The sequence below is a fragment of the Henckelia pumila genome, chromosome 4, assembly GCF_033568475.1.
Source record: "Henckelia pumila isolate YLH828 chromosome 4, ASM3356847v2, whole genome shotgun sequence".
NCBI classification, from domain to species: Eukaryota; Viridiplantae; Streptophyta; class Magnoliopsida; order Lamiales; family Gesneriaceae; genus Henckelia; species Henckelia pumila.
In genome coordinates this window covers 145,973,568-145,999,543 of record NC_133123.1, presented here as the reverse complement: position 1 = coordinate 145,999,543, position 25,976 = coordinate 145,973,568, and the positions used below count along the sequence as shown (strand labels likewise).

At 36.4% G+C, this 25,976-nt stretch overlaps 1 long non-coding RNA gene across 1 annotated transcript; it reads left to right on the top strand.

Annotated features, from left to right (window-relative positions):
- Positions 1-14,468: 14,468 nt before the first annotated feature.
- On the top strand, positions 14,469-17,346 carry LOC140867045 (uncharacterized). Its single transcript, XR_012145031.1, has 3 exons — positions 14,469-14,745; positions 14,977-15,143; positions 17,011-17,346. It is a non-coding gene; the product is annotated as an uncharacterized lncRNA (long non-coding RNA).
- The last annotated feature ends 8,630 nt before the right edge of the window (positions 17,347-25,976 follow it).

Sequence of the window (25,976 nt, the reverse complement as noted above, 5' to 3'; positions counted from 1 at the left end):
ACCTGGGCTGCTATATGGTGAAACTTCTTCTTTGTTTAAACCAAGGTCCAAATGTTCCTTGATAATTATTCTCATATCCCTTTGATCTGTTATGTTCATCGGGATAGGCTTATATCTGACGAATTCATACTCTTTGCCTTTCTTTAGAGTAAGACTGGCTTTGAGTTGATTTCTATCCCACCATGCCAAAGGATGCTCGTTGTAACTTTTTTTGAGCCTCTTTTTGACATCTTCAAGGGATACTTTATTTTCTAACTCTATATCTATGTGATTTAGATTTACCTTGAGAAGCTCCATATCCTCTGTTTGGAGTTCTTGTTCTGTTGTTATTTTCAACATGGTTTCTCCAAACCTTCTTGGATCTTTCATTTTTGGGTGAAAAATTGTCCTTTATCACCACGCTGGCTGCGAAATGTTATCGGCAATTGTCGATAAAAAGCAACCTTGAGTCTTTGAACGATAATTTTATGATCACAAATTGTAGTGAACATAAGTTTTCTTGACTCATTGTCTTGTGTGTACTTCTTAAACATTTGTAAGAAGTTATTTCCTAACAGGATATCAGCTCCTATATCATGGAAATAGATTGGTGGTGTTTTTACCTTGTACCAAGGTGTTTGACCTGCACCTCCCATAAGGATCTCTGCTTGTTTTATTCCTTTGCAAAGAATTAAAATTCTTCAAGAGAAATCTCGTCCAGCAATTTTTGGCAATCCCTCTTCATATTATTCAGGGAAGACTCCTCTTTTTGCTGTACAAATTCCTGCTCCCGAGTCAATATAAGCTGCAAAATACTCAGCCTTATATTGTTCATATAACATCCCTATCGGAATGTATATGGAGAAAGGACTTGTTGTCATTTTTTAAAGGGATTACTAAATGGCCCTGCCATTTTTAACAGACTGCGTTGTAACTTAGTAATCCGATTAAGACTATTTACCTTTAGTTTCCCTAAGGCCTCAGAAGGTAGAGTATGGTTACTCCTTTCTACTTCTTCAATGCGTTCTTGTAAATCATGTTAATGACTTACTAATTTCAACTGTTGCTTCTTCCTCTGTCTGTGAACAGAGTTCTCGAATCTGATTAAGGGATTGTCCCTTATCCAATTCTCTTGGCTTTTCATTTAGTAGAATTCTTATTGAATCCTTCAAGTCTTTTCTTTTGCCATGAACTCTATTCCTTTTTCAATGCGTTTTCATGGTTTATGGTCCTCCAGGAATTCTAGACCAAGAATGAGTTGATCCATTTCTTTTCCTGGAATTCCCCAGATTTGAACTTCCAATTCTCCAATATCTATCACTCCTTGGTAATTTCCTTTTTTCTGTTGTTCCAAATAGTAAATCGAGTTACAAGGGAACAAGTGTGACTTGTAATTTCGAATACTATTTTCACTTCTTTCCATCTTTCTGGAGATCTAAGTTTTCCTATTATAGAAAACTCTTTTTCTTCTGGTGAAATTTCTTGAATAGGAGATTTGTCCCATCTCCTGCTTGTCATTCTGTCTCCTTGGAAAGATAACCTTCGGGGTTCTATTTTAAGGTCTCTGTATAGAACCGGTCTGTCTTGAATTTAAATGTCTGTTTCCTGAATTAAAGGAAACTCGATTTTTTCTGGGTATATTGCTTGAGCAACTTTCCCAAAGATCTCTGGAATTTCAATGAACTCATTTCTAATAAATAATTCAGAATGGTGAGTATTAGAAAGAGCATAAGAAATTTGATACGTAATAGAATATGGCCTATTACCTTCCTTCATTAGTCTTTTTTCCTTGAAGTTTTGATGCAAAGTCAAGGCTCGACTAAAATCTCTATCAGCTAAATTGTAGGCTATTCTTGAATAAATAACTCTCACAATTTTTCCTACACATAAATTTCACGAGATAGTTCCTAGAACCGCATCTTGTATATTTCCCATTCTTTTATCGCATACTATGATATCTATGGGTGAATCTATTCCCTCTTTAAAAGTAGCCTTGATCATAATCTGGATTTCTCTAATATGAATCCAAGACATTGTCTTTGCTACTTTTGCTTTTAATTTCTGTAATTCTTCTCGAATTTCTTTAAAGGTAATTAACTGTATTTCAATTTGATTACTGGTTAATTCCATAGGGATCGCCATTTCCCTTCTGGATACCTTATAAATCAAATTATGTCTTATTTGTCTTAGCCCTAGGTTTCCTAAGACTCTTTCAACTTATCCTGCCGAAAATCCTTGGTACTTCTGTAATGTTAGATTTTCTCTCATAATCCTTTGGACCATATTATGAGATATCGTGGTTTGGCTAAAGAACCCAGCCAAAATTTCATGTGTTTCATGGCGAAACACTTCCTCTTTACTCTGATTCTGATTCTGATTCATCCTCAGAAACTTTTCGACTAAACAATATATCTTCTTCGTATATGCTTTCATCTGAGGGGATATCCTCAAATTGATATACTTGGACTAGATATTGAAAGAAGACCGCATCATCCATATTTAGTGTTGCTTCAAAGAGTTTAACTCCTTTTTTCTCGTTTTCTGGACAATTTGTAGATATATGTCCTCTTGCTCCACATGTCCAGCAGTTGCAATCCTTGAAACTTTCACTTGCTCTTGTATAAGTTCTTCTGAAAGTTCTTCTTGATGGTGTTCTTCCCCTGCTTTGTGATGAGCCTATTGCTGGGGATGTTCTTGTAGGTCCACTTCTTCTACCTGATCTATAAGATCTGGCCTTTTGTTTGGACCAAAATGTTATTGGTTTCCAAGAACTTTTCATTCTTTTATTATAGGGATTATTTCTGAATTTCTTCCTTTTAAATCCTTGTGATCTGTTTCTAATGATCGTTGGAAGATCATTTTCTCTACAACACAAAGGTGTACGCTTATCTATACCCCTTATGTTCTTGTAGTTCTTCTGTAATGCTGCCATATGGCACCATTATGCTAATTTTCCTTTCAAAAAGGAGGCACGTCTTGCCAATGTATCAAGATTGCCTGGAACATATTCTTTAATCAGCATTTCTCTCCAGGTACTTGACATTTTTGCAAAAAATAGCTGAATAGCTATATTTTCCTCGAATCCCGAATTCCTTCTGTATTTAGTGAATAATATAATATATTCATCAACTAAGTAGATATCATGTTACTCGAGGCTATAAAGAGCTTGAGTATATCTTCTCTTTTTATCTGTATCTTGATTATTGAAATAGTCCACCCCTATGAATTGTGCTTTAAATAGGGTGGCCATTCTTTCTCCAATCTCGCTGAGGGATTCTCCCGCTGAGATTGATTCCTTAGTTTCTGGCATAGTCATCTCCCATGTGATCTTAACAGATCCCATTAAACTCATTTCTAGAAGTTTAATGAATCATTCTTTATTGAGATCTAATGTCCCTGCTGCTATTCTCATAGCTGATGTCCAATCATCTATAAGATCTTCTCTGTTTTTGAAGTCCAAAACATCAAGGTTTAACATAACCCCGTAAGGATGTATTGGATCTAAAACAGTTTTTCCGTAAGGAGTTTGATGGAGAGGGATTTTACTCCTTCTTGATCTGGTTCCTGCTGGATGTGAATTTTCTCCAACCTGGAACTCACTATGTGGTTCTTCTGGTTTAACCACATATCTTGGGGGATTCCCTATGGGTTGTTCATCCTCAGGAAAATTCATTTTTAGATCTACAACTTTGAGATTCGCAAAAGAATCCGCAAGATCTTGTAGATCCTCGAGATTTAATCTTTCTAAAGTAGTCATCAGATAGTGTTTTTCTCTGATACTGCTTTTATAAGATTAATCATCATTTCATCATTGGTTAAAGGTTTTTGGACTATTTTGGTTTTACCATTCTGATGTAACAAAGGTTCGGTACCAAATGAGAGTGGTAACCTTCCTCCTGTATTTTCTTTTCTAGAACCCGAAGTGTGTTCTAGATTTATGATTTTATTTTGAAGATCCTTTAGGTTTCCAAGAATTTCTTCTTGTTTCTTAAGGATTTCTTCAATTTTCCGAGGTATTTCATACTGCTGATTGCTGTAATATTGTACCGTCTTTTGAATTTCTCTAAGATCTCCGGAGAGTTTAGAGGAATCTGGGGCAATCTCTAAAAATTGAGAGTTAGAAATCATTTTTTCTTTATCTCTTCAAAATTAAGAGCATTAATCACAACCTATTGTAAGTAATCTATTGTGAATAGATTAACTTGTTTATAGGATTTCATATGGATAAAATCCTCTTGATTCAAACCTTCGTTTGAAGTCATCTTAAAAAAAATCTTCTCCTCAACAAAGAAAAGCATGAATTAACGAATAATATTATGTCTGAATAATTAACCTAAGGCTTTGATATCATTTTTACGGATAATTCTTTGTACCATGAATAAGCACAAAATCTTCAGATTTTAGCATAAAGTCTTTAGATTTTTAGCATAAAAAAGCATAAATCCAGTACAAGAATTAATCAATTAAATATTCAAGTTTTGGGGTCCTAGGGAGCTATTGCAAAGAATCTTATGGGTAGGGAGCTAGGGCAAAGTCAAGTTTGGGTTTGGGGATTTATCACCAATTTGCTCAAAAATTAATGGATATCTATTACTTATATACGTACACTTCAATTATTATGTTTTACTTTTAAAAAAATTTATTATGTGTGGTGTGGAATACACACATCCTTTCAAAAAAAAAAAAAAAAAAGAATACACCCTACACACACACACACAAAAATATATATATATATATATATATAGATAGATAGATATGGGATGATTTAATTAATTTGAGTACGTGTAAAAAAATTCTTTCCTTGTCAACATTTTCATCATCTCGTCAACTCACGCCATGATTTTGTTTAAAAAACACACATTTCAAAATTTTAATTTAATCTTTTCCTATCAAAAACAATAATTTACGTGCATGATCTTTTTAATTAAAGGATTATTCTATACATTGTTTTCATGTCACATTACCTTATTTTCAAATATATATGAAAGAAATATTTTATTCCTTAAAATCATCCTATTTTGAAAAAGATTTTATTAAATATCTTTTGCTTTTCTTGGACATGAAGTAATCTTTATTTGCAATATTGATAAGCTGATTAGTATATTTTATCATATCATATCTAATATTTATCTTTCTTTATTTGTGTAGATTTGATATGATCAAATAAAAGGAATCATACACCTACAAGAAAATATATTGAAGAAGGATTCTTGGTCTATTTATTTGAGATAGGCGTTCACAAGATAAAGAGATTGATAGAGAGAAAAACGTGAGAACCTAAGTACGTACATGGTGAAAAAGCTGAAGATCTCTCTGAAGCTTAGTTGAAGCTGTGACAACTTGAAGCCGTGTAGAATACTTGAAGATTGGAGATCAAGAAGTGTGCTACTCGTGTGATTTTGGCTTTAACATAGTTTTTCTCCTTACTGTGTTTTCATTATTCTATTTCATATAGAATGTTTTTAGGAGAACGTTTACTATTTATTTTCTCACTTGTTTTGAGAAATTGAATTTTACAATAATCACTAGTGTTAGGGTTTGTAAAACTCTTTGATAATTTTTTAGTGAAGTTTTGCCCTGAGGCGCTGCAAGAGTATTTTATACTCTTGCTTAAATAAATTGAGTCTGTTTATTGGTTGTTTGTTTATTTTAGTTACGCTTTAATTATATTCCGCTGAAAATTACTCAAGGTGTTATTAAAGATGTTGTCAACACCTTGTGACAACACCTCAAACAGTTTATGTATAACCCCCGGCCCATTCCCTTACAAGTGGCATCAGAGCCATATTCTTGATACACTAAGAACTGATCTTGGTTTGTTTATTTTATTACAGGGAATAAGATGGACTCATCGTCTGTTGCGAACTCGTTCCTGAAACCTCCGGTCCTTGATGGCACGAATTACGCACTATGAAAGAATATGATGCGATATACTATTAAGGCTATGGATGTTCGTGCTTGGCAAAGTATTCTGACTGGTTGGACTCCTCCAAAGACGCTAGATGGAGATGGAGACTACGTCATCAAGCAAAAAGAAACTTGGACTGCCGAGGAAACACAAAGTTCAAGCTACAATGCTAAATCACTCAATGCAATTTTTGCAACTGTTGATATGAGGATGTATGGAATCATAGCTGATTGCACTGTTGCTAAGGATGCATGGGATGCTCTTCAAGAACATTGTGAAGGAACTGATAGCGTAAGAAGAACAAGATTGAGATTGTTAAACGCAAGATTTGAGAATATCAGGATGGATGAGAATGAATCTATTGCTGATTATGATAAGAAACTTAGGGAGATAGCTACAGAGGCACATGCTCTTGGAGGACCTATTATTAGTGAAACTATGGTGAACAAGATTCTTCGATCCTTGCCTAAAAGATTTAATGGGAAGATTTGGGCACTTGAAGAAATTAAAGACACTTCAAATATGAAGATGACTGAACTGATTAGCATCCTTCAAGTTTTTGAGATGAACAATTCAGAACAAGAGAAGGATAAAGGAAAATCAATAGCCCTTCAAGCCTCAAAACCCTCATACGAGGAGTATGTTCAATTTTATCAAGAAGTTTATCAATCTGACTTGGAAGATGATTCGATCTCTCTTATGACTAGGAAATTCAATGATTATCTAAAGAAGATGAAAGAGTCAAGAAAGACGGATCAAAAATTCAAGGCTCCAATGTTCTCTAACAAGCCTTTAAGGATTACTGGACCAGAACAATCACCAAGGAAACTTGTTGATACTCCTAAGCCTCGACTGATGTTGGAAGGGAAGAAGAAGTTTGTGTCAAAGAAGTTGGACACTGTTCAATGTCATGCTTGTCAAGGTTTTGGACACTATGCAAATGAGTGTGCCAACATGCTTAGGAAAGGGATGAACACGTCCTTGAGTGATGGAGAGTCTGAAGAAGAAGAACAAGAAGATGAAGAAAGCCATACTGCCTTATCTGCCCTACTGAAGAGCAAGAAAAAATTTCAAGTCAATCCTTTAGGTGTTGCCGCAGGTGTTGCCACACCTGGCCGCAACATCTCCCAAAGGTCAGTTTGTTTGAATTCCTCCATTACTGATAACATATGTGATAATGATACAGGTGAAGAGACAATGTCCATGGAAGAAGCTCGGATGATGTTTGAAGAACTTCATACTGATTGGGTTGAAAGGAATAAGATGAATACTATTCTTTCGAAGGAAAATTCTGATCTAAAGGCTGATGTGTCAAGACTGGAAGTCATACTGAGTAAGAAGGACATGGAACTAAGCCAAGTGAAGAAAGAACTCGGAAAAGCAAATGCTACATTGGCCAAGTTTAATTCAAGCACTTCCAAGCTTGATTCGTTACTCATGATGGAAAGAGATGGTACGGCTGGTTTAGGTTTGAAAACAGCATATTTGAGGTTGGTGAAAGTTTGAAAGGCCCTGTGTTTGTTAAGGAAAGTAGCAGTGCAAAAAGCTCAAGTAAAAAGGCCTCACCAAGTGATCCTCGAAAACCAAAGCCACAGCCTGCTGCCCCTTCAAAATCTAGAAGGAAACATAAGTACATCTGTCACTACTGTCATAGACTAGGTCATATCAAACCATATTGTTTTAAGCTGCAGGAAGACTACAGGTATAGATCTGCATCGAAGGTGTTGCCAACACCTCCCCACAACATCCCTAGAAACAGATCTTATGTAAGAAAGATTTGGGTACCAAAAGCTGATATTCAATATCATATGATTTATACTGTTTTGAGAACTAATGTTTCAGGTGCATGGTACTTTGATAGCGGTAGCTCTCGTCACATGATAGGTTCCAAGAAGTTTCTCACTGACTATGTTGAACAGAAAAGTAGAAAAGTAACCTATGGTGGAGGTTCAAAGGGAAAAATTGTTGGAAAGGGAACTCTAGATGTTGCTGGTCTGCCCAAGCTTCGCAATGTGCTTCATGTTGAAGGATTAACCGCAAATCTAATAAGCATAAACCAACTTTGTGATGATAATTTGCATGTGCAATTTGATAAGAAATTATGCAAAGTTTTTGATAATTCAAATTTGTGTGTCATGACAGGTACAAGGTCATCGGATAACTGCTATCAACTTGGAGAAGAGATGCTTGTAGGCACACAAAATTGAATGAGTTTGATCTATGGCATCAAAAATTGGGTCATGCAAACTTCAAGACTTTAAAGAACTTAAGTAAGTTAGATGCTGTCAGAGGTATGCCTATCTTAAAATCTGGTATTCCATTTGTGTGTGAAGCGTGTCAGAAAGGGAAGCAGACTAGGGTGTCACACAAGGTGTTGCTAACATCTGTGACAACACGCTACCTTGAGCTTTTACATATGAACTTGATGGGTCCAATGGATGTTGAAAGCTTTGGAGGTAAAAAATTTTCTTTTGTTTGTGTGGATGACTTCTCACGATATACTTGGGTAAATTTTCTGAGAGAAAAATCGGACACATTTGATGCCTTCAAGAAACTGCTCACTAAGATTACGAATCTACATAATCTGAAAGTAATCCGTATTCGACTGATCATAGTAAGGAGTTCGAAAATTCTTATTTTGCTAGTCTGTGTGATAAGAAAGGTATTTCTCATGAATTTTCTGCTTCTAAAACTCCACAACAAAATGGAATTGCTGAAAGGAAAAATAGGACTTTGCAAGAAATGGCAAGAGTGATGTTGAGTTCGAAAAATATTTCAAAACGTTTTTGGGCTAAAGTCTTGAATACTGCATGTCATATTTCAAATAGAGTTTATTTGAGGAATGATATTACTATGACATCCTACAAAATTCTCATGGAAAAGAGGCCAAACCTTAAATATTTTCATGTTTTTGGACGTGTATGTCACGTTTTGAATGATAGGGATCATCTTGCTAAATTTGATGCAAAAAGTGATAAGTGTATGTTCTTGGGATATTCATAAAATAGCCGAGCCTATAGGATGTATAACTTGAGAACAAGGACTATTTTTGAGTCAATTACTATTGTTTTTGATGACTTTGCAGATCTAAAGAAGAAAACAGCTGAGGATGAAGTTAATGATCTGCTTGAAAATTCTGGAAATTTAGATGCTGTCAAAGGAGTGTTGCCAACACCTCTGACCACACCTCCTACAGAAAATCCAAAATCAAAAGTTGAAAAGCCTACTGATGAGAATATTGATGAGAGCAGTGAGGTAAATGAAGCTGGAAAGAATGTTCCAAGCAGAATTCAGAAGAATCACCCAACCTCACAGGTCATTGGAGATGTGCATGGAGAATTTCAAACTTGAAGGAAAGAGAAAGTGGATTATCGAAAGATGGCAGGTTTATTGTGCATGAGTTCTACGTATTCTCAGGTTAGATTCTTTTGTTTCGTGTCAAACATTGAACCCAAAAAGGTTGAAGAGGCTTTAAGAGATGAATTTTGGGTCAATGCTATGCATGAAGAGTTAGAACAATTTGTTAGGAATGATGTTTGGTACTTGGTACCGTGTCCTGCTCATGGTAATGTTATAGGAACTAAATGGATTTTTAAAAATAAAACTGATGAGTCGGAAAACATCATTAGAAATAAAGCTAGGTTGGTAGCTCAAGGGTACACACAGGTTGAAGGGGTGGATTTTGATGAAACCTTTGCTCCTGTAGCCCGCATTGAGTCAGTCTGACTTTTGCTTGCTATTTCATGTAACATGGGAATGAAGCTTTATCAAATGGATGTAAAAAGTGCCTTTTTGAATGAGATCCTAAATGAAGAAGTCTACGTGAAACAACCTAAAGGGTTTGAGGATCCAAATCATATTGATTATGTGTATAAGTTAAAAAAAAAAGCATTGTATGGATTGAAGCAAGCACCACGTGCATGGTATGGGAGACTTACTGAGTACTTGCTCAATATTGGCTTCAAAAAAAGTGAAGTTGATAAGACTTTGTTTGTGCAAAAGTCTCAAGGTAATATCTTAATTTGCCAAATTTATGTGGATGATATAATTTTTTGTGCTTCAAATGATAAACTTGTTGATGATTTTGTGAAGTGCATGTCGTCTACATTTGAGATGAGCATGGTTGGTGAGTTAACATATTTCTTGGGCTTGCAAGTGAAACAAATGCATTATGGTATATTTTTGTGTCAAAACAAGTATGCTAAAAATCTTGTAAAGAAGTTTCTGAATGACAACACTAAACACATGCGCACACCTATGGGATCTAATGAAAAACTGTCTAGGGAGGATGTTGCCGAAGGTGTTGACAAAACCCTCTACAGAAGCATGATTGGTATTCTTTTATATTTAAGTGCTACTAGACCTGATATCATGTATAGTGTTTGTCTATGTGCTAGATACCAGTCTAACCCAAAAATTACTCACTTGAAGGCCGTAAAACGTATACTGAAATATGTGGCTGGAACTTTGAATTTGGGTTTGTGGTACACTAAAGAAACCAATTCTAATTTGATAGGGTTTAGTGATGCTAATTGGGATGGGGATTTAGATGAGAGGAAGAGCACTTCGGGAGGATGTTTCTACTTTGGGAATAACTTAGTATCATGGTATAGTAAGAAACAAAATTGTGTCTCACTGTCTACTGCCGAGTCTGAGTATGTTGCTGTTGGTAGTTGTTGCTCACAACTCCTTTGGATAAATCAAATGATAAATGATTATGGTGTTAAGAGTGATACTCCTATTGTGTACTATGATAATTCTAGTGCCATTGATATATCCAAAAATCCAGTACAACACTCTTGAACCAAACACATTGACATTAGACATCACTTCATTCGAGATTTGGTCGAGAAAAGCATGATCTTAATTGAGTTTGTTGGAACTAATAACCAATTAGCTGATATATTCACAAAAGCTTTGGATTTCGAGAGATTTTCCAATCTAAAGAAGTCTTTCAGTATGTGTGCATTATAAACAGATCTTAGATGTTGTCAGGAGTGTTGCCAACACCCTGTGACAACACTTTTTCATGCATGTGCATTTTTAGGATATTAGGCATACTGCATTCATGCATTCATGCATTCATTTTGTTTTGTGATGTGTTGGATACTTTGTAACCATTGACTAGTTTTCACTCAGGATTCTCATCAAAATATTTTACAGCTTAATGTGGATTAATCAAAGAAGAGTTCTGACTTTGTCACAAAGTAGTGGAGGGACGTTCGTGTATTCCATGATCTTGTCCCAAATGAAAAGTGACATTGCAAAATCAGAATAACAAAAGAACAAAATATGATTAAGCTTGAGTTGAATCAATCATCAAATTTGATTGATAATCAGAAGCAAATAGAAAAAGCTACCTAAAGGGGTTCATATGAAGATCGTTTCTTTAGTGTGCAAGCTACCACTTCTTTAAAAATAATGAATTAAATATCAAAATTTTTCTGAATCCTGAAGTGCTGCTGGAAGATGTTACCAACATCGTGGCCTCACTTGTCAACATTTATTTGTGCATAAAATTGCATTTTATTTTTATGTCACACTCTGTTTTTAGACATAATTAGGGCATGCATATTTGTGAATATATTTGGCCGAAAGGTTACAAATTCTGATCAAATAAATTTTTTTGATTTTTGCCCTATCCTCTGAATTTTTGAATTTGAAAGTGATTGGATTTTGTTATAGTGGTGTTATATTCTGATGAGGAGTTAATTTTGAAAATATTTGGTGAAATATTTGGGCCTAGATTATCGGTGAAATTCAAGGGATTTATTGCCTATTTTAAATCGGATTTGTTACCGTTTTTGAAGAGTTACCGTTGGGAATTTTGTTACCGTTGGGGCCTACTCAGAATTCAAGCTAGAATAGGAAAAGATTTGGTGACTAATATATCTGTGTTCTTATCTGTTTAAGGAAATATTCTACTTCCTTGTTTCGTATCGCTCAAGTGTATTCTTTGTTCTCCCAATTTTCAGATTGCTCAAAATTTCTGTGTCCTTCATTCTTTCATAATCTAATGGCAGGAAAGAGTTTTGATTCACACGATATTCGCTCTGAGATGGGATATTCGAAAGATGCTGCGGAAGGTGTCATGGCACCTACATCACCACACCCTGTGGTTGAGCAAGCAATCATTCCTGTTGCCGAGGAACCTGTGCCTCTGGGCTCCATCGCTCCAGGAGAGCCTGACAATGCCATCGATGTAGAGAATTTACCAGGCATGAGCGTGGTGAATAAGGTGTTTCCCACGAAACCCTTAACTCACCGATCCAAGAGACAAGCAGGATACAATCCTGATTATACAGCATCCAAAAGATTTCGAGGGAAGGTTCAATCATCCAGACCTTCTCTTGTGGACACCGAATTTTCTTCTGGTGATGCAAGCTCCGATGAGGATTTCAAGCTGGTACATCGAAAAAGGGGGAAAGCCAGTGCAATGGAACCATCTGTTCCAACTATCCCTGTTCCATTTGAATCAGAAGAAAAATCATCAAAGACAGATTCATCGTCTGAGGATGAATCCACAGAGCCAGAGACTCAATCTGTTGCTGCTGATGAAGAAAAAGATGCATCTGCATCCATTCCCACTGTTGAGAAACCATCATCTGCTGCTCCTCCTGCTCTGTCCGATGATGAGGAGATGTTGATAGCCAAGTTCATGGCAAAGATGAATAAGTCAAAAGGAAAGAAAGTAGCTATGCCTACTAATGAATCGGATGAAGAACCCAATGAAGAGATGCTTCAGGAATACGCTGATAACCGCCCACAACCCTCTGATAGTTCCAGCTCTGATTCAAGTGAAGGTTCAGATGCTGAGAAAGTATTGGAAGAAGAGTCAATTTCTGATGACTCTGATGAAGAAGAAGAATGTGCTGAGGAAGGTGTTGCCGACACCTTGGACAACACCTTGGGTGAAGAATATCGGGTAAATTCATCCTACTAATCTACTTTTTATTCCAAGGAAATTGCTGACTGCTGGGATAAGTATTCTGATCGTGAGTTCCTTGAGGAACGTAATATTGATGTGGAGAGCTATGGAGCTCAAAATTTGGTCAGATTCTTTGAGGTGAGAAATCTGCTGGCCACCGTCTCAACTGCTGGTCCGTATTGCAGGGAAATTATTCGAGAATTCTACTGTAATTTGACTGAATCTGTGAAGGATCCGCGATATGTAAAGTATGGGAAGGTGTATGTGCGTGGACAGATTTTTGCCTTCAGTCCTGCGATGATAAATGGATTCCTCCATACTCTTACCTGTGATGATGCTGCACTATCTTCTATGGATGAGATGACCTCTATCATTATAGGTGGTCAAGTCACTGTTTTTCCCTCACACCCTAAGAAGTTGCAGGCTGCCAAACTCACCTCCTTCTACTCTGTTTTACACAAGACCGCTGCCAAGACATGGACTCCATCTGGGAATTCCACTGTTGTTACCAAGCATCAGGCTCCAGTCTTGTACGCCATTGGCACAGGAAGCAATTTCAACTATGGTCGACTTGTGTTTGACACAGTCATGGCCTTTGCAGACTGTGCACAACCAACATTGAAGCTGCCTTATCCATCACTCATCTATTCTATGCTGCTATCTCAAGAGATTGAGAAGGATGATGATAAAGTACTTATTGCTCCAGGAGAGTTGCTAAAGATCGCACCTGCTTTGCTCAAAGGAAATCGGAAGATAGACCTTCCTTGGTCTGAGTGTGCTGATGCCGCAGGTATTGTGGCAGGTGCTGCCAACACCTCCTCTGCCACTGCTGTTTTTGTACCCCCCTCTACTGCTCATGATATTGATCCTGCATTCATACAAGCTCAATTAGTGCATGCTGAGCAGAAGATTGCACAAGCAAAGGTTGACCTAGCCTATTATGAAGGGTTAAAGACTCACTATGTGTGACGCCTAAAATTCAATCTACTAAATCGCGTGCATTAATTTAATAAATATTAGGATTTTTATTTTTAGTTTAATTGATTTAAATTCTTTATCTGGATTATGTGCTATTAAAATATTTAATTATTTGTTCAAATGATTTTATTTTACTAATTATTTAATTAATATTTTTAATTGTTTAAGTTTATCTGTCTAAATGATTTTATTGTGCAATTAAATTGTGTTAATATTTTAAAGGTTTAGGTTTTGCTTATTAAAATTATTTTTGATTTTTAATGGTTTAGTTTATTCATTTAAATGATTTTAATTGTTTAGCTTATTTGGTTAAATATTTTCGAGTGTCCAATTTATTTATTTTAAATAGCCTAAGTTTAGCGGTTAGTTATTTTAAATCATTTTAAATTATTTTAACTGTCTAGATTGTTTAAATTATTTTAAATCGCTCTGCGCGGTATTTAAATATTTTACTCATTGTCGTGACATCAGAATATTTAGAGTGTTTAATTCCTGGATTTTTCTAGCTTGTACATTTTATTATATAGAACCAAAGTTGCCGATTTCGGTGTAGCATTTTTTTTTTTTAAAAAAAGAAAATGTGTGACTTTTTTATCTATCACTCACACACTCAAACTCCTATGGATACACCTATACTTACACTTAGACTCAAGGCCTAATACATAACCCTAATCCCTAATTTTTACTCACAACACACGCACACTCCTACACTCAAAAACGCACACAACACACACCCAAAGCGCAGCATTCCCTGTTCTTCAAAGAATCGAGCGGCTTCTTCATTTCTTCTGCACAGCTCGCCGCCAGTAGCCGTTTTCCTTTCTCCTCCGGCCAGCCACCAGGCCATCGCAGCACCACCCTAGGCTAGCTATTCGAGCTACCCTGTATCTACCTTCAGCTCGATTCCCAACCCATCGAGCTTCCCATTTCTGTTTTTCTCGATTTAAGGCGGGTATGATTCTTTCTTTCCACCATGTAGAGTAGGGCATCTTGTGTATTGCATTCTTTGAAGTTTTGAAAATGTATATATATATTTAGGTGCCCTGTTCGAGCTCTTCCTCTTGACCGAGCAGTCCTTTTTTTTTTCTTTTCTATTTCACGCTTGAGTTATTTTATGTGCTTGACGAGGTTTTAATGATTATTGGAATTGGGATGTTGATTCTTGTGGTTTTCGAAATTTCAGAATAATGAGCATCCCTGCCGCCGTTCCCTCCAGCAGCTCCAGCCGATCATCAGTTCCATCGTAGCTCACCCATAGCTCAAGCTGTTCGAGCTGCCCTGCAGCTTACTTGGATCGAGCTTCAGCTCGTTTCGAGCTTTTGTCATTTCGGTTTCTTTTCTCTAGTCTAGGCAAGAATGTGGTTCTCTTGGCTCAAATAACTTAATATGTCATGTGTGGTAGTGTATGTATGCATATCATCGGTTTTTCCCCTTTTTGAAAGTCCCATGCCCTGTTTTCTTTTAAATCTCACGGCTAAGTGTTTTGATTGGGTTTTTTTGAATGACAATGGATTTAATCATATTTATATGTTGAGGAATGATTGATTTAAAACATTGGAATGAGAATGTATTGATGTTTGCTTATCTTCGAAAATCTCTAGTTTCAAGCATGAAACTTCAAAAAAAAAATTCTGTGTCGCTGTTTGTGTGGATTTGGTTGGTGATTTAGGAGCTAACATGGGTGATATGTAGTTCACATGGTAGCATTAGAATGGATGAAATTGGAATGGGGTATTGGCTTGGAGGATTTCGAACTGTCCAGTTTTTTTTTAGGGGCTGAATTTGGTTGTTTGGTGGAGCTGCTTTTGGGCTTAATTATGGTAAATTTTAAAGAGTTTTAGGTGAGCTTAGATGTTAGTTTTGATGCTAGGATAGTGGCTGGGGGTTTGGAGACAAATACCTAAGCGTGTTGGTTGAGTTTGAAAACGTGGCACGAGCAGATTTCTTTTAAATGAGTGGGCTGTCCGGAAACCAATTTTTAAACGGGGTTTAACTCGGGTTTTGGTCAAGGGCTCAGGTTTAGAAATATTCTAGGATGATAGAAATACGTCGGTTCAAGCGGGAATCAATTCGACTAGGATTTGATCGAATTCTAGGCATACAAGTCATGGTGTGCAGAATTTTGAGTCTTAGGAGGAGGCTGTCCAGAAACTGTTTTTAAAACAGGATTTATCTCATGTTTTGATTATGGGCTCGGGTCTGGAATTTTTTTGGGATGTTAGGATTATGTCGGCGAAAGCGGGAATCAATTCGGGTAAATTTTGGTCGATTTCTAGATTTTAATTTACTTGCTTAGGTGCAGAATTTTCGAAGCAAAAAGGGCTGCTGCCCGGAATTGTGTTTTTTGTAAAATGATCGCTTAGGAAATAAATTCCGAGGATGATTTCCCTACTTAGTTCAGTGTCATGGAGTCGAGGTTTCAAGCGGAACCCTTTTTGGTTAAGAAACGAGCAAGTTATTAATTTTAAGGGCAAACCGCTCGAGTTTGTCGTAAGTGCAATTTATGGGTTAAATTCTCCATCATTTGGTTTAGATCCTAAATCACCATCCCGATCATCCATGTGTGAGTCATATGCATGATTATTTATAAACATTTACATGTACGTCATATTTACATATGCATGCTAAGTTCTTATATTAAGGCAAGAAAGAAAGTATGAAAGAAAATATTTTATGAACGAAGTGAGATGATTGTGACTATAGAAATGACGTGTATGTGTGGGGTTGGGAGACGTTCTGACCTACCTTACCAAAGGATGTGTATGTGTGGGGTTGAGAGACGTCTTGGCCTACCTTACCAAATATAGACGTGTAAGCGTGGGGTTGAGAGAAATCTTGGCCTCCCTTACCAATCACAGGGCAAGACGAGTTTAGGAGACATCCTGATTTCCTTGCGGCATAGTGCACTGCAGCCATGATCATGATCAAAACCATTGGGTCACAATCAAGGATCTTAGTTCACAGTTACAGTTACAGATTCAGATTCAGTTTATGCAGTTTCATTGATTATGTTTGACTTAGCCATGCATATGTTTCATTCATGTTCTTTCATTTATTTTGAAGTTTATTTACTTGTTTAAAGTAAGGGCACAAAACAAAGGTATTTTTAGTATCAGTTATTTTTAATCTGTGTGTGCTTGTATTTACGTAGTACTCGTTATGCCCCCCCCCATATTCTTGCTGAGTCTTTTAGGCTCACTACACTTATTGTTTTCAGGTGGGGTGTAGTTCATTGAGCACGAGAGGCTAGACTATCGAGTGGACTGCGATGCGGGCACGGCACATCCCTCCGACCTATGCTCGCCTTCCGCATAGTTATTAGAATTTCTATGTTATGGATCATTTATTTTGCTCAGTTGTCAAATGCATATGTAATGTTTCGATAACATTGTTTATTAGTATGTAAATATTAGATTTTTAATCTTGTGGATATTTGATATGTCGAACCTCTCTCTTGGGCCTCGTTCTTGCCTCGGCCTAGTTTCTGGTGTCGTCAGTATTTATTTCTTTTATTTTTATTTTGGTTGTTGTCTGAGACAGGTTGGTTGTAATATAAACAGAGAGGTCATGCCGAAATTTTAATAAAAATTTTAAGAATTTCAAAAACCCGTATTATATTTAGTTATTATTTAAAGTTGAGTCAGGGTCGTTTCAGTTGGTATCAAAGCATGATTCTGGTTTGGGTTGTGCCTACTGCTGATTACAAAAAACTCGAGAGTCTCTCCCCAAAGTCTGTAAGTTTTTAAAGAATTTTATATGATAGTCGTAATTGATTTATTACTTTAAATGTTTTGATGTTGCAATCTTTTTAGAATATTTTCAAACTTGATGTTTAATTTGTTTAATTGTGTCGCCCAATGTTTTTATTGTTTAAACTTTCTTTTAGTAGTTTAAATTGTGCTATTTGACTATTTATTTTTATAGCATGCGGTTCCAAGTTAAACGGAGTTGGTGTACCGATATTCCTTCCCGTTTTGGGCAGTACGCGGATGTTGTTTGAATTATTTGGTAGTGCTAATAATTTTGATGAGATTGTAGGAGTTTGTTGGAAAATATTAAACTTGCGTATTAGGAGGTATTATTTGATCTGTCCTTGTTGTGATTTATTCTCTTTTGGATGGAATTTAGTCGGATAAAACTAAGTGAATAAATTGCTTAGAAACTGATAGAAGCATGTTTGTCAGTTAAGTTAGTGAATCGAAACTCGTGTGAAGACTTGGGTTACGAACTTGGTTTTATACTATTATGGATGGTTTGAGTTTTCTTTGTTTATTTGGGCAAGTATGATTTTTTGGAAATAGTGAGTCGGTTACTTTGAGCCTTTCAATTTTGTGAACTATTATTCCGATCAATTAATTTCCTTATTCTTCCATTGTGCTTGTATCCATTTCAACATATATTTTTGAGTATCTGAAATTTTCTTGCACATCCTTTGTTCATATATGAATTTGTATGACGTCAGTCAACATTGTATTCAGCTATTTTAGCATCACTCAAACTTCTTAATAAAATCTCGTTTATATTTCACACTTCTTGAAATTTTTCTTCGGTTCTAGAGCCACATGTTGACGTGAGTAAGATTCACCTCGACTTTCATTTTGTGATCTACTTATGTTGTGGTTGACATCTGGATATATCTTAGGACCGTTGTTTCCCCTGATTATTAACTTGTGTGAACTTCTCTCGACTGAAGTCACACTGATTGCCTTAATTGTGCTTTGATTGTTCGAGCATGATTTCATTACCCTGGGATGAATGATCCCGAGATTTGTATTTTGTTGGCTCATATTTATTATTCATGGAGCCTCCATTATTATTCATTCACCCCTAGAAGTGAATTATGAGTGAGTTGTTTTCACTTATCTAGATTTTTATTTTCAGCTCGTTTGTTTGTAATGCTTGCATTATTTCATTTCATTATTAAGCAGCAATTTCTTGTATGTCTGTTTTCTTTCATGATCCATCATGATGAGGATATGGGTGAATCGTAATTTCAATTATTATTCCAAATTCTTGTGTAGAGAATTGGCTCGTAGTCGCTTAGTAAGTGTTTAGACTGTTGGAAAATTTAGTATTAGTACTAGATAAAATCCTAAGTTATCATTGTGTTCCGAGGGATGATGATTGTCAATTATTCCTAGTACTAGCGAGTAGACGGCTAGGTAGTAAATTAATTGAATGGGTTGTTTCAATTTTAAATAGGATCGTTAAGTGTAAACAGATTATTTTGGTTAAGCTGAATGGGTGACCAGTTACGATATAGGAAATAGAGTTGTCCCTATAATACTTTCAAGTACTTTACATTTGTATTATAAGATTTTGTGATTGTCGACCGGTAAGACTAGTGCACCAATTATGGGTACATAATGATGACTAAATATTTAGGAAATTTTCTGGATAAGCTGAAGATTTATTTATCGATGAAATGCTAAGGTACTGGAGGATCAATTAGAAAGCCTTTACGATCAGGTTATGTAAGGCCCAAAAATATTAAATTATTAATTATGGAATTTGAGAATTAAATTCCATATTATGGGCTAATATTTATTTGAGAAGTTATGAAAATGATATATTTAATTTCCGAGACGAAAATATTTAATTTGAGAATTTACGGATTTTGAGAATTAAATTTTGAGAATTCTTAAATTAAAAGAATAAATATTCGATTTGAATATTTATGGAATTTAAGATTAAATTCCATGTTTCGGAAATTAAAGAAGATTGATTTTGACAATGAAACCCGATCAGAGACTGATTTGAAAATATCGAAGTTTGAAGGGATAAAATGCAAAAGGCCGGGATTATTTAATTAATCCAAATTTATTTAATTTTAATCCGAGTATATTTAATTTGGGAATATTTAGAGTTTCGATTTTAATTCTAATATTCTTAAATTATTTTGGATTGAAATTGAATTAAAACGAAGGCCGAGGACTGAATTGCAATTAATGAAGACTTGAGGGACTAAATTGCAAATATGCAATACATATCCGATTTTACCTTAAGTATATCAGATTTGATACGTGTGAATTTATGGAGAAGTATGAAAACAGAGCAAAGGAGAGCCGAGAGCCGAGAGTTCTTCCTTTTTCTTTAGATTTCGATTTGTTCAAATCGCCGTAACTTTTGATCCGCTCGTCCGATTGCAATTCCGAAAGATGTTCTGGAATCCTTGCAACGAGGCCTCCGATTTGAAGTAAGTATTTAATCATCTTGGCATGTTTTGAAGAACGAAATTTGGTAGAGATCAGTACTTTGGTATATGATCATGTTCTTGACGTGTTGTATCGTTTATTTTCGAAACCGGATCGAATATGGATTAAGGAATGAACTTGTTATGATGTCCAGCTTGTATTTGATATACTTAGCTGCTGTTATGAGGATTATAATGATGTATTAATGATTTGGAATGGACGTATGAATTGGATTGAAGTTAAATAAGTTAGATTCGAATTTGATATTTCGTCGGTTATCGATTTTTAATCGCTGCGCCGTAGATTCGTGTTTTTGTATCGTTTTGATAGCCTATAACTGAGATAAGACATTGTTTGAAATGTTATCGATGATATAGCATTTTTATTTCTCAGTTTTAGATGAGTTTCGAAGGCTAACGACTCACGACTCCGAGTTGTACCGAATAAGAAGAAGTTGAAGTTTGAAATAATTTTGAATGAAGTTAGATTGATGATTTTGAACTGAAATTGGAATGATTGAATAGAATGAAGATTGATATGAATGTTGTGATGCTATGTTTCAGATTTGAAGCGTTCAAAACAGAAGAAATACGAAGGTATAATGACGACATCGAGAGTCAGGAATTTTGAAACTCAAGAACGATTCTTCTTGAGTTGTTCCACAAAATCACATACGTATTTATTGCTTTGATTTGATTTTGATGTTGTTGATCCATCCCAGGTAGTGGATCTTTGATTTTGAGTCGATATGATTTTGATACGATGATGATATGAATTGATTCGATGCCAAGGTCGGAGGGTGACCTTATTTTCTAGCCCAGAATGGCTACGATAGATGGATACCCATGTCAAGATCGGATACGAATCTTGATGGCAACAATGATATATGAATCAATTATTAATTGAGATATGTTTTATTTACTCTATTGTTGAATCGTTTACGATTAGAGTTGATATGATTATTTAACGCTTTATATATGTTGCTTATACTGAGAATGTTTTCTCACCGGAGTTTATCCGGCTGTTGTTTTTTTTTTGTATGTGTACATGGCAACAGATGGGGCAGAAGCTGGTCTTGGATGACATTGACAGCTTGGGAGCGAGACTTAGCACGTGAGGACTCGGGTTATAGCTGAACGAATATGTATTAGATAGCATCAAACTTGATATGAACTTATAGACTTGAAGCTCACATGGAGTCGTTGTGTAGCTTGCTCGATTACTGTCTATTATGTTATTCGAATTGATGTATTCAACGCATGTTTTGATGCTAGAGACTTCGTATATGAGCATATGCTAGTTTATAGATGTATTTCCATGTTTTAAATTTTATTGAAGTGTTTAGAATTAATTTTGACGGTACTAGATCAAGAGAAGATTTTTATTTTTCGAACAGAGTTGCGCAGGATCGATCCTGTGAATTGGTAGGATCGATCCTGGAACAATGGGATTCTGGACAGAAACTTTGATTAAGGTCCAGGATCGATCCTGACCAAGATTTTTTTTTTTTAAAAAAAATTTCTGCTCTTGGTTTATTACTCTTAATTGTTTGATTAATTGTTTAATTAATCATTAATTGTCCTAAGACCAGATTAGCAACCCGAGGTCCCCACAACAGGTGGTATCAGAGCACAAGTTTTCTGGACTAAGATAGAAGCTGAGCGGGGTAGAGTAAGTCACATGCATTTATAGTATTGCATGATTATGCATTACTCGATTTGATGATTCGATGATTTGATAAATGGCATGTGAGCATGATCTATCTTTGAAATTCAACTGCCTGATTTACTGATTTGTAAATTTTTGAATTTCTTACTTATTTGTTATAAGATTTTCCCCGGGTGATGTAAGCACCCAGAATCGAAGAGAACAGTGTTCTTTGGGTGATGTAAGCACCCCAGACTGACGGACTAGTATGGTCAAACTGAATAGAATGGTATGGTCAGACTGAACAGAATTGTATGGCTCAGCTGAACGAAGTATTTCCAATGAAACAGAACAGTACATCAACGAAGGAATAGATATTATTGTAGGTAGAAGTTGGTTTGAATAACTTGATCAGTTGTTCACATTTTTTGAAGATACAGATGAATATAGTATTAGATTGATTTAATACCAACTTCGAAACCTAGCAATCAGCTGATGAATTTTGATGAAGAAATGATGAGAAGGCAGAGGTATATTGATTGTTGGTAAGTGCTTAGAGCAGAATTTTGTTTATATTTCTTTGCCGCAACAGATAGAACTGATGAGAAAGAAAAATATACCCTCTAGACGCTGAATAGTTTGAATTTTGAGGATTGCCTTATTAGAATTTTCAAGCCTACTATGATTCTCTGAATTGTAGATGATATTAATGAAGCTCAAGATTGAGTTGTTTAATTATGGCTTGAATTCGACGATTATATTTGAATAAATGTTGATGACTGAAACATTTTATGAAAGACATAGCCCTGTCTAAGAGAATTGAAGCTGAATGATGAGTTAGGAGAATGAAATTGTAGACATGCAAGAGTATGTGAGATACTCACAACTTTATCTACAATTTTTATTTCAGAACAGATATGAAGTGAATGATATGAAAATAAATCTCTAACTCTAGCGAACCGAGATAGATTAGTCTAGTTTTGAATGCAGAGTATGTTAGAGATTAGGACACTCATTGTGGAGGAAGATATACGACCAAGCAATGTAAAAAATGTTGGAAAAACTGGCGGTCAGATCAATCACGATTGATACCCGGTGCAGCGGAAGTTTAAAAATTTTATCATGGAACAATTCCATGGTGTGGGTATCAACCATTCAACGATTAAATTATAAGTGTGTGTAAAATTTAAATAACAATTAATTAAATTTTACCTTCAATCTCGAAGCGAGATTATTGGACACCACACAGATTTCTCTGCGCTTCTTGTATCTCCCAGGAACTGATGAACTCCTTCAATCAGGTCCACGAATGGGGTTTCGATCCCTCTGATAGATTGCACTAGAAAATCTATCAGAAGTTTTTTTTCTGCGAAGAGATTAAACGAATCTGATTCGTTATTCCTGACTGCGATTCAAAATCACAGACCGAAATTTCTCGGGCAGAGAACAGGGAGGGGACGGCCGAAAACTTTTGAGAGAGAGGAGGGTTTCGATTTTCTGTCTCAAAAATTATGAGCTGTTGTGTCTAATTTCTGTACTGCAATAACTTATTTATAATGCAGGCCACTAACACCTTAGGGCCCATTAGTCATAAGTTGAGGCCCGACAAGCAAAGCCCGCTCGTTCAGAAATTAATATAAAATTCATCGTGACTCCGATTGATAAACCGATTTTACCAATGTGCACAGAAACCATTTCTGCACATTTTAAAGTCAAAATAAATTTTCCTGAATCCGAATTCAGTGGTTTCCTAAAATGTCCATCCCTATGTCATTTTAGGAAATCCTACTCCCTTACTCTTATTTAAGATCCAACTCCTTAGTTCATTAAATTTAACTCTTTAAATTTAACTATCTCAACGGGGATTAAAACTCCATTACACTGTGTGACCCTCAATGGTTCAGGGATACAGCTAGCCGTGGGCTCACAACTCCTTGTGACTCGGAACAACACTTTCCGACTTGCCCAACGAATCATGGTAAAGCGCCTAGCAACATCGCCCCATGATTCCCTAGGTATCACTGATAGTGCCTACAAGAACCAGTAGATTTTGGTTAGCGTACAGTACGGTCCCTTCATCCATATATCCCGATCGAATCAACAACCATTGGTATATCGAGAGTCGCTCAAGATTCGATAACTATGCAATGCATCTTGAAGATCAAATTAGTGACATCGCATGTGCTACTAAGAAACCATTTCTTAAATCACATCAAGTACTCTGGCCAGAGATTTGTCACACTAATATCTCCTCAGATCGCATAGGATATCCACACTCGCAAGTATGTGGTGAATCCTTGACAACAATGCATTGACTCCTATATGTGTCGTAACTGTACCCAATCTCGACACCTGATGACCCCCATAGAGTCGGTAAACGAGTCAAAGCACAGCACTAGCATATAGAGTCTCCATGATGTTTCAAGTCGTAAGGACTAATGGTGTACAACCAAAACCGCGGACTTTATCCACTCGATAAGTGATAACCACTTGGAAAGTCCGGATAGGGTAGTTCGATTATTCATCCTATGAATATCCATTTGCATGCTTCGAACATCTCCATGTTCCCTACCAATGAAACGTGGTACTCCGCATCGCAAATGCTAGTCTCAAACTCGAGCGATCCTTATCCTTATTATCGGACGGCTCAATCGACTAGGAACGGTTTTTAGAATATACAGTGACTATAAGATGTATTTCATGATAGACATCTCCATGTTCTACCACATCTTACATACACTATAGTATATTCAAGGTCTTTATCAAAATAACAATAGTATATCACAATATAACAATATGAAGTAATATAAAGTCATTGCCATAAAAGTGTAAATAATATTAAACAAAAGATTGTTTATACAAAGAGTCATCAAAGCCCATAGCCACACAGTTGGCTCACTGGGCACCCACTCTTACAATCTCCCACTTGCCCTATAGCCAACTAGTCATACTACGTAGACCCATTGCTTCGCGATGTTTGTCAAACAATGGTCCTGGCAAGGGCTTAGTAAGCGGATCAGCGATATTGTCTGCAGAGGCCACTCGTTCGACAATGATGTCTCCTCTTTCCACAATCTCCCGGATTATGTGGTATTTCCTCAGTACGTGTTTGGATCTTTGATGAGACCTTGGTTCCTTTGCTTGAGCAACGGCACCCGTGTTGTCACAGTACACCGGGACTGGACCAACAAATTCAGGAATAACGCCCAACTCTTGGACGAACTTCCTCATCCAAACGGCCTCTTTAGCAGCAGCTGATGCTGCAATGTATTCAGCCTCAGTGGTGGAATCCGCTGTGGTGTCCTGCTTGGAACTCTTCCAAGAGACAGCACCGCCATTGAGCATGAACGCAAATCCAGAGGTTGACTTCGAGTCATCCACATCACTTTGGAAGCTAGAGTCGGTATAGCCTTCCAATTTGAGATCTCGTCCTCCATACACCATGAACATATTCTTAGTCCTTCGCAAGTACTTAAGAATGTCCTTCACGGCTTTCCAATGCATTTGACCAGGATTAGACTGATATCTGCTCGTGACACTCAGAGCAAATGCTACATCCGGTCTGGTAGATATCATCCCATACATGATACTACCTATAGCTGACGCATATGGTACATGTGTCATATTCTCTATCTCTGCATCAGTATTGGGACACATAGACTTGGATAGAGAAACTCCATGACACATGGGTAGATGTCCTCTTTTGGACCCATCCATTGAAAACCGTTTCAATATGGTATCGATGTAGGTTGATTGAGTGAGTCCTATCATTCTCTTAGACCTATCTCTATAGATCTGTATCCCAAGAATGTAGGATGCCTCTCCCAAATCCTTCATCGAAAATCTACCTGATAACCATATCTTTGTTGACTGCAACATCCCTACATCATTTCCAATGAGTAGGATGTCATCAACATAAAGTACTAAGAATGTCACCGCATCCTTAACTACTTTCTTGTACACGCAAGGTTCCTCCGGGTTCTTGATGAAACCAAAATCTTTTATTGTTTCATCAAATTTCTGGTTCCAACTTCTTGATGCTTGTTTTAGACCATAAATTGATCTCTGAAGCTTGCATACCTTATGCTCGCTTCCCATGGATGTGTACCCCTCAGGCTGCTTCATATAGATTTCTTCCTTAATGTCTCCATTAAGAAAAGCAGTCTTCACATCCATTTGCCATATCTCATAGTCATACCATGCAGCTATGGCAATCAGGATTCTTATGGACTTGAACATTGCAACTGGTGAAAAGGTTTCATCATAGTCAACTCCTTGCCTTTGAGTATAACCTTTCGCCACCAATCGCGCCTTGTAGGTCAATACCTTACCATCAGGCCCA